The 7,042-nt window shown below is 40.2% G+C and overlaps 1 long non-coding RNA gene across 3 annotated transcripts; it reads right to left on the reverse strand.

Annotated features, from left to right (window-relative positions):
* Positions 1 to 967: 967 nt before the first annotated feature.
* On the reverse strand, positions 968 to 6,829 carry LOC125905651 (uncharacterized). 3 transcript variants are annotated; one of them, XR_007451675.1, is made up of 9 exons: positions 5,955 to 6,829; positions 5,526 to 5,651; positions 5,254 to 5,368; positions 3,659 to 3,746; positions 3,303 to 3,420; positions 3,051 to 3,152; positions 2,795 to 2,963; positions 2,284 to 2,410; positions 968 to 2,068 (listed from the first exon to the last, which is right to left on the reverse strand). It is a non-coding gene; the product is annotated as an uncharacterized LOC125905651 (long non-coding RNA). The 3 variants fall into 3 exon arrangements; XR_007451676.1 differs by having other exon boundaries at positions 3,060 to 3,152; positions 5,526 to 6,829; XR_007451674.1 differs by having other exon boundaries at positions 5,526 to 6,828.
* Positions 6,830 to 7,042: the final 213 nt, after the last annotated feature.

The following is a 7,042-nucleotide window of genomic DNA, read 5'->3' on the forward strand; positions in this document are numbered from 1 at the left end:
ACTCGTTTTTCTTTAGTTAGCTGATTGGTTCTTGCCATAATATGAATTTTAACAGTTGTCCAATAGGGCTGTCGGCTGTGTATTAACCTGACTTCTGCACAACACAACTGATGGTCCCAACCCCATTGATAAAGCAAGAAATTCCACTAATTAACCCTGATAAGGCACACCTGTGAAGTGGAAACCATTTCAGGTGACTACCTCTTGAAGCTCATGGAGAGAATGCCAAGAGTGTGCAAAGCAGTAATCAGAGCAAGGGTGGCTATTTTGAAGAAACTAGAATATAAAACATGTTTTCAGTTATTTCACCTTTTTTTGTTAAGTACATAACTCCACATGTGTTCATTCATAGTTTTGATGCCTTCAGTGAGAATCTACAATGTAAATAGTCATGAAAACAAAGAAAACGCATTGAATGAGAAGGTGTGTCCAAACTTTTGGCCTGTACTGTATATATATAAATTCATCATAATCTCTGTCTCACAGGCCCACTGCATATTTGGCTGGCATGAATTTTGACCTGTTACTACAAACTGTTTAACCACCAATGCCATATAGGCCTATTCATTAAGAACTATGCAAACAATTTCAAAATTATATGTCAATTGGGAATTTGTTTTTCACACCGTGACCCCTCAGGGACGCCATATAACCAAATCCTACCTGTGGAAAGTAATGGATATCAATGTCAACTGTCCTGTCGTGCAGCACAACAAAACCATTTCAAGCCCCTACACTATGGGCAAATATTTAAATAGAAGTTACTGAAACACTACTGTATGTGTTACTTGTAGATGTCGCTTATGAGATTGCCTACTAATGCAAAAATGTGTAAATACACTGCTTTATGCAAACTTACAAAACATTACATTACAATAATTAATTAATATTAATTATGACCTACATAATTAACAAATGACAAAATACAGTGTCAAAAAAACAACAACTGTATAGCACTTGTGTTTGAGTTGTTTAATATAAAGGCAAGGAAAGTTTACTTTGTACACATTAGCAAGTCAAAGTGCGTTACATAAATAAAAGATATAGACAAAGCACCTAAAGGCACGTACAGTGACTGATGAGAAGCTTTCTGCCCCATGTAGTCAGAATATTGAACAATAAATGAGTCATTCAATGCACCTTGAACTCTCAACATAAGACAATCACGCTGCAGATCTGCGAACTGTTTTACATCATCTATTCACTTTCCTTTCTTTCTTTTTTTTTTTTCCTGTTAAAGGGTTTTTTTTGGGGAGTTTTTCCTTATCCGCTGTGAGGGTCCAAAGGACAGAGGGATGTCGTATGTAAAGCCCTGTGAGGCAAATTGTGATTTGTGATATTGGGCTTTATAAATAAAATTGATTGATTGATTGATTGATTGATTGATTGACTAACACTATATATGTCATATGTATATAATATGTATATAAACTGTATTTATATTTTTATCTTTGATCTCCTTTTCATCTTTTAATTTTTATACTATTTTTATCTTTTATTCTTTAATCTCACCAACTGTAAGCTAATATAGGAGATTTTAAGATTTTAGAGATTTTATTATTTTATTTATTTATTTTTATTGAGATTTTAATTTTACGTCTGTAAAACTGTTGACAGGACACCTCGAACTGCAAACAATGTCAATTATAATAATAATGATAATAATAATAATAATAATAACACATTTTATTTGGAGGCACACTAGAACACTACTGTGCATATTTAGTGGGCCGCACAACCTGGAAGCTAGAAATTTGTTTGGGTGTATGCACCAGCCGAGCAACTCCTATAGGGCACCATTTTTAGTTTTTTATCCAGGTCTTATAATACATCCATGAGCGGCCTTTACATGTCTTCTTCCTCTGACTCGGGGCTAGTAAAGCCACTGTCATCCCACTCCTCATTGTTCTCCTGTATTTGGAGTAGATCTGATTCCATAGCGGCTATACCGCTGTACGCATTTACAGCCTTTTTGTGTTGACTTTGGAGTGAGTGCCACCTCCGATTGAGGACACTGAAGAGTCCATGTGTACTGTCCTCTGTCAGGTCACCAAAATCTGTAGAGGAACTGTGGGGAAAAACAGAAAAGAAAAGATGATACATCACACAGCAGCAAGCCTCAGTGTAAGCAAACCATGACAACTGCAAATATTTTTGCATTCTAAAATGCTGAATATGCAAAAACAATAGAAAATGGGTTAATCCATCTTAAATTGAAGGATGTTAGTAATACATGGGCTGCCAAATAGGACATGTTGATTAATGTTTTGTTAATGTTTTTACTGCTGGTTTTGATGCTCTCCAAAGTCTGTCCTCTGAGAGCCTCCACTTCTTGCACTTCCTTCAGAAGATATATGATGCGCCAAGACATCTCTTTCACGAGGATGCTCTGCTCCTCCTCCAAGCGTTTCTGCAGCATTGATTGGTAAAAGACAGACCTCTTCAACGTGACAATCTAATTTGGATGGAAAGCTTGTTAAATTATGATGGTAAAGTGTCTCATTTGTGAGTACTACAGCATGGCATTAATATCACCATAACTTTATCTGCCCCACTTTAAGTATTGTCATATTTTGATATTTTTAATTTCAATATATTGTCCTATCCCTGTGTGTAACTACATGAGAGGTAACAAAAGGGACAATGGCTAATATGGAAATGAGTTTGGAAACATCGCTCCATTTGAAGACTGAAAATGGTTCAAAATTTGTAAAGCCAATGTACAGTTGTACCATAGGCGTAGACTATGGATATAGACTAAAAGATCAACATGCCACACTAGCAATTATCATACCGTCACCATGTCTCTCCCATGGTAGGATGTAGTCCTGTCAGACTGCAAGCCAACTCCTCATCAATATGATCTTCTTCTGCTATGGTGTTGTATTGCAAGACCTTTTCACGAAGCTTCTTCTTCAGCTCTGTCATTTTCTTTCGCTTTCTTTGTCTTGCCTGGTTGCTATCTGCAAAGTTTAATGAAAATAAAAATGTGTGATGCCGTTTTTGTGGTTTTTGACGTGTAATTTAAATAACTTGTTTTGACAACAAACCATGCTGACAATACAGATCTTGCTTCTTGCGCAAAAGGGTTACAGTGATGCTCTCAATATCAGCCCTGAGGTCTTCAGTACATCCTGGAGCACAGACTCTCTCTAAATCAGTTAAACAAAACAGTTGGAGAAGAGATACAATCAGTGACAGTCTCACTTTCAAATTATAGTGACCTTCTATTGTGTGTATAAAGGTACAGTCATTAACAGATGTATATACGAAAAGACATCAAAGTACTATACATGTTTTACCTGTGACTGCCCAGTGGCTGACATCACACACCCACTGCTGTATGGTCTCCTGATCAAGGTTGTGCTCCTTTTGGATGTTGCTGAGGTTAGTAGCTTCCACCTTTGCCCTTTCTGTGACCTTTTGAGGAGAAATAAATTAACAAAATGTCAGAACAAAAGCTCCATGCAACACCATAATGCAAGCTTTCAGAACAAGACCTTCATCAGAATAACACCATCTGTATAGACACCCAAGCGGAGGTCTGAATAAGTGAAAAAATGTCTATATAGCTTTGAGGTTACAAGCTTTTAAAACTGCAGGCATTTGTCAAAAATATGTAGTGTCACATGAGAAGACAACTTTAATTTGCCCTTACTTTGACATATCTGTGGGTCAACACTTGATGAAGGTTGTCCCTCTTTCTTCTGTTCCAACCCATGGCTTGTTGTGTCAGCATGTTCACTCTTCCGAATTAATACAAAAATGCATCCACAAGCCAGTTAGAATTCACATCAAAAAGCTATACTAAGTGAGAAACTCAAGAGACATGACTAAGCCCAATTCAACAACCCAAAAATTTGTTTAACTGGTAATGCATTATCACAGTGTTCACTGTAAGTGTAATACCAACCTGCCTTTGTCATGTATTTTGCAATCTGGAAATCCATTGGTAAAAAAAAAAAAAAAAGAAATTTCTTCCTTTACCTCTGGAGGCACAGACCGGAATTTTTCGACTAACAGAAGTGCAGGGGCCTCGGCGATCGCTCACGCCCTTCACTTCCAGCAGTGCCCCCAGGGAATCGCCGTGTTGTTTACAAATACTTCGGGTAGAAAACCAGCAGAGTTTAGCTTTCACATTTTTCACAAACGAACAAACGTTACTATTTCTGTGTGCACGTTTTGTAAATAACATGGTTATCATAGATAAGCTGGGCTAACCGTTAGCTGTTAACATTAGCCGTTAGCAATGTCTGTAATAACCATAGACTATAAAAATAAGGTATTAACCCAATAAACGGTCCGTGAATAAAATATTTTTTCCAGCGGTTATCTTAGTTACAAGCAGTTTTGTGTTGCTATGTGTGGGATTTATTCAGTTATGGGAAATCACGATGTCTAGAAAGCATCAGTGGCTGCAGCTGACAGGGACAGTTAGCAAAGCTAACATCAGGACGTCATCTGTTAAAAGCCTCCCGTTGTCGGATACAACATGAAACTACTCCAGTTAGCTCAATCATGTTGTAACTAAGACATCCGCTGGAAAAAAAAAATTTTTTCACGTTGACGAGACAGCATTTTGGGTGGAGCCGTCGCTATGGACACAGAGCTTGCTGTTTCTGTAGGCACACATTTCCTGGGGACACATGCATGTCTTGGCCACGCCCCCTCTATTATGATTGGCTAAAGCATCGTTCAAACTCAAAGCCCCGCCCTACCCCCCTCTCTAGTCGTCTTTCACACAGGGCTGCCGACAGATCCTACAATGTAAATTGCAGAATCTGTCTTGAGAGATTATGTATTTTGTGACAAGAGCTGCCCTGGAGAGAAAGCTGTTCACCTATATAGAAAAAATAATGTTTTGTCTCCATTGTATAACAATATTACCAACACATCACTGGATGGTTTAAGAGAAAACGCATACACTGACTTAACCTAGGAATTTAGGACCCCTTCCTACAATATGCATGCATTTTGTGTTTCTGAAAATATGAATTGCCTATCTTTGATTTTAACTCAGACATAAATGATGTGCTTTGTCCCTAACACTCTCACTTCAATGACAAATAAGTAATTTTAGTGTGCTGGTTTCTATCTCTCCACTTTGTGCATGTATAGGCCCTGTTTGTGCATGTGTGTGTCTTTCGGACCTGTGTGTAAGTGACAAGCAAGAGTGAAAACATTGAATTTCCCCTCAGGGGGATTAATAAAGTAAATAAAAATAAAACTTAACTTAAACTTAATTGCATTTACCTCGCATTTTGCTGTATGGGCTTTAGCATGCATGACGCTAAGAAATGGCCTCATTTCTGTCAATGGCAGAAGCTCAGGTAACCCCTCTGCTACTCTGTTCAGGTAGGGCCAGTACCTAAAAAGCAGGAGTAGCATTTTGTGAGTGTTAAGGATCCATTTTTCATTGACACAACAACAATATCAGTCTGACTAAATGACTACCATAACTGTAAAGTTGAGGCACAGGCCATTTAAACATGGTGATGGATTTGTAGTATGAGAGTGAGGATTACCTGCATGTGACATCCATACAGAAGAAGGTAACATTTGCCTTCTTTGACATCTCTTTTTGAAGAAACATCGGATAGGCAAATATTTCTCCGCGATAATGGTTTAGTCCTCATAAGAGAAACCCATGTCTGATTAATCAGAAGAAAATGTAGTGGTTAAAAATCAGCTGACCCCGCAAGGCCTGGCTCAAGCACACATCTCTGTCATCTGGGTGCCTATAACAAAACATAATACTTGACTGCTACAAAGGATGGATAAATAACACTCCGCAATCAAAAGTGTTTAATGCTTCCAATGTGTGTTTAATGCCTCCTGTCTTACAAAGACTAAGACTTGGGCTGCTATTAAAACTCAAATAATGAGACCAGACTCAAGAGCGGAACACACACACACACACACACACACACACACAAACTATTACAAACACATACCTGCAGACTGCAACTTGAATGCCTTCCTTGTCTATCTGAGCACCAGACTTTTTGGATGTCTCTCTGCCAGCGGTGAACTTGGCAGTACCACAAACAACACTGTCATTTGCCTATAAAGTAATTTCATTATACACACATTGTGACATGTAAACAAGAAGTAACAACAACAAATAAAAAGCTGTATAAACTATTGTAATAAACAAACCAAATCTTTCTTACACTTCTCATGTTGCCCCTGACAAGGTCAACAAATGTTTCAACTTCCTCATCCTTGGCCAGGAACAAGCCCTCGTATATGGTCGGCTCCTCAGTCCTGTCCATGATAAGTTTATATGAAAGTCGTACTCGTACTCATACTCGTACTCGTACTCGTCTCTCCCCAGCCACTTCCGTCAGCTCTTCCGCGGGAACCCCGAGGCATTCCCAGGCCAGCCGGGTGATGTAGTCCCTCCAGCGTGTCCTGGGGTGGCCCCAAGGTCTCCTCCCGGTTGGACACGCCCGAAACACCTCCCAAGGGAGGCGTCCGGAAGGCATCCTTACCAGATGCCCGAACCACCTCAACTGGCTCCTCTCGATGTGGAGGAGCAGCTGCTCTACTCCAAGTCCCTCCCGGATGTCCGAGCTCCTCACCCTATCTCTAAGGCTGAGCCCAGCCACCCTGCGGAGGAAACTCATTTAGGCCGCTTGCACTTGTGATCTCATTCTTTCGGTCACTACCCAGAGCTCGTGACCATAGGTGAGGGTTGGAACGTAGATCGACCGGTAAATTGAGAGTCTAGCTTTTTCGCTAAGCTCCCTCTTCACCACAACGGACCAGTTAAGCGCCTGCATCACTGCTGACGCTGCCCCAATCCGCCTGTCAATCTCCCGCTCCATCCTACCCTCACTCGTGAACAAGATCCCGAGATACTTAAACTCCTCCACCTGAGGAAGGGACCCCCCCCCCCGCAAATTCGCGCGTCAAGATTACATACAAAGTCAATGCAAAGACGCGATTAGACGCGAATTCGCGCCGGGCGGCGCGATGGACGCGTTTAGCGCGTCCAACGCCTCATCGCTCGAGTTGAAAATATTGAACTTTTGAGGCG

The sequence above is a fragment of the Epinephelus fuscoguttatus genome, linkage group LG2, assembly GCF_011397635.1.
Source record: "Epinephelus fuscoguttatus linkage group LG2, E.fuscoguttatus.final_Chr_v1".
NCBI lineage: Eukaryota > Metazoa > Chordata > Actinopteri > Perciformes > Serranidae > Epinephelus > Epinephelus fuscoguttatus.